Here is a 2,928-nt window from a genome sequence, read left to right as displayed (position 1 = left end):
AACATGCAGATATTCACATACAGAAACAGACATGGTCATAGGCAAGATTCCCTGAGATACAGTTTCTGAGACGGAGATTTGATGGCAGGAGGTTAGGGGGAGAACAGGTGTTGACACCCCAAGTAGTGTTTTTGGGAGCCTCACCTGTGAGGGAGCACCGGAAACAGAATTGGGCAGAGTGAGAGTTGAACTGCAATGCCCACTGGTTCTGAGAAGCCTCAGCCAATTCTACGGGCTGCTCTGCAGCTGGGATGATCTTTTACAGTTGGCCTGGCCTTCGTCCATTCCCCATAGAACCATCACTGGATATAGGCTACCCACAAGAAGGGGGTATGCGCTAGGAGACAGTGGGTCCCCAGGGAAAGGACTTGCTGAGAACATGATAGCCACTGTCACTTCCACATATGGTGACTGAATGACCCTGTCCTGAAGTAGCAATCTGGGAAGAGCACCACAGCTTCATATATGATTATTTTTATTGAATAATTTATTCATGACTTAACATACATGAGTAGGTGGACCAAGACTGGAAAGTAATAAGCAAATAAAAATTGTCATTAATATGGTAGTGCTTGCACGCATGGTGGCTGATGCCTGTAATCCTGGGACTTTGGGAGGCTGAGGTGGGAGGATGCTTGAGCCCAGGAGTTCTGGGCTGCAGTGAGCTATGATCACACCAGTGAACTCCAGTCTGGGCAACAGAGCAAGATCATGTCTCTAAAAAATAATAATAATAGGCTGGGTGCGGTGGCACACGCCTGTAATCCCAACATTTTGGGAGGCCAAGGCGGGTGGATCACCTGAGGTCAGGAGTTCGAGATCAACCTGACCAACATGGTGAAACCCCATCTCTGTTAAAAATACAAAAACTAGCCAGGCATGGTGGTGCATGGCTGGAATCCCAGCTACTCGGGGGAAGGAGGTTGCAGTATTGTGCCACACTGCACTCCAGCCTGGGTGCCAGAGTGAAACTCTGCCTCAAAAGAAATAATAATAACAATAAAATTTTAAATGGTATTCGTATAATGTATTTTCTTCTTTTTTCAAAGTTGAATTTGAGGATGTGGTCAAACATTCTATTCTTAGCATTTAAAAAGAAGTGCTGAGGCCAGGTATGGTGGCTCAACCTGCAATCCCAGCACTTTGGGATCACTTGTGGTCAGGAGTTCAAGACAAGACTGTGCAACATGGTGAAACCCCGTCTCTACTACAGATACAAAAATTAGCCAGTGTGGTGGCACATGCCTGTAATCCCAGCTACTCAGGAGGCTGAGGTGGGAGAATCACTTGAACCCTGGAGGTAGAGGTTGTAGTGAGCCAAGGTGGCACTACTGTACTCTAGCCTGGGCAACAGAGCGAGAATCTGACTCAATAAATAAATAAATAAAGACATGCTGCGATCTCAGAAAATACAATGCCTAGCTTCAGAATACCATATATTATATAGTATGGCTGTAACAATTCCCCACCTATTTATCTGTCCTAATGCAAGGCTCTTTCTTTCATAGTGATGCCAGGCACTGCTGTAAGTACTTCTATGTATCCTAACATATTAAGTCTCCTCAATAACCTCAAAATAAGTACCTTCATTAACTCCATTTTACAGAAAAGGAAACTGAGTTCCCAAGAGTTTAAGTAATTCAAGATCTACACAGCTAATAATTGTGGAACTGACACTTGAACCTGTGTACTATGATTCTGAAATCCTGGCTCTTACCAATCCTGCGTTACCGCCTATTATATACATTTATTTTGCACAGTGTCCCTGAAGTCCCCTCAGCATGACAGTAAGTTGTCTTCTCACATTTTTTCTTTAAAAAAAAAAAACTTGAGTAATAAAGCTGTCAACGTAAGACTGTGCTAAGGGATAAAAATAGAATGCCATCAAGTCTCCTATTTTAAAGTCTTTTGAGATGTAAAGGCTTTTAGATGCCAGTGAGGATTGTAAGAATAAAGTTAATGCTATTTTTCTTTAAGGAATCAAGTCCCTCTTCTGCTTTCAACACAAAATAGGAAGGTTTATGAATACCTGTTTGAAGGATGACTCAGAGTCAAAGCTTTACCCTCCCAAGAGACCTAAGAGAATTCCACTAACTCTAGGACCCAAAAGGGAATTGCTGTTGAGCTAATTCACTGGGGACTTTTTCTGGTCCTTTGAGGAACTATGGAAAATTCAACTAAACATTAGCATTCTGAAAGCTAAGTTTTTCACCCACAGACCTGAGTGAATTTTCATATTCCAAATTCCCAGTGAATTAAAAAAAAAATGAATTCCCAACTTCAAAAACGGTCTTTTTCTTTTCAGAATCGCCAAGCGACTCAGAATCTCTGTTTCACAGGAACACACAATGCAGGTGCCAGTTGAATGAGGCCTTCAAAAGCTCCACAGGTCAGTTGTCTCAATAGATAACTTTATTTGAAATGGAATGCATTTTGAAAATATGAAAAATAAATCACGTCTCCCCAAAATCCTCTAAGAGATATATTTACACAAGTCCTGACCATGCTAATAAATTCACGAATGTGATGGTGTATAAAGCATCTGGTACATGGTGATTCCTGCTTTCCAGAAGCTGGCATTTGTATACTACGAAACATTAAGCAGAAGGCCGACCTCGGAACGTAACAGACAACAGTTTTATGTTTCTTCTCAACATACAGTGACCTGGAAGGATTGCCTATTGTTAAAACCTGCTTCCCCACTGCTCAGCCTGCCATCAGCAGACCAGCTGCAGAGCAGTGGAGAGTAAGTCTCACCAGCTTTTATGCAGATACTTCTAACCCAGAGCCCTCCTGCTTCCTTCATTGGACAATATTGCCCTTTCTAAGAAAACCCTGTTAGATCTTATACTCCATTTAGCAAATGCCCTGCCAACAAAGTCACAAATCACTTTTTTTTACCCAATCTTTTTTTTTTTTTTTTTTTTT

Source organism: Cebus imitator, unplaced genomic scaffold (assembly GCF_001604975.1).
Source record: "Cebus imitator isolate Cc_AM_T3 unplaced genomic scaffold, Cebus_imitator-1.0 Scaffold67, whole genome shotgun sequence".
Taxonomy (NCBI): Eukaryota; Metazoa; Chordata; class Mammalia; order Primates; family Cebidae; genus Cebus; species Cebus imitator.
The sequence above is the reverse complement of the archived record's forward strand: the minus strand, read 5'-3'. Positions refer to the sequence as shown.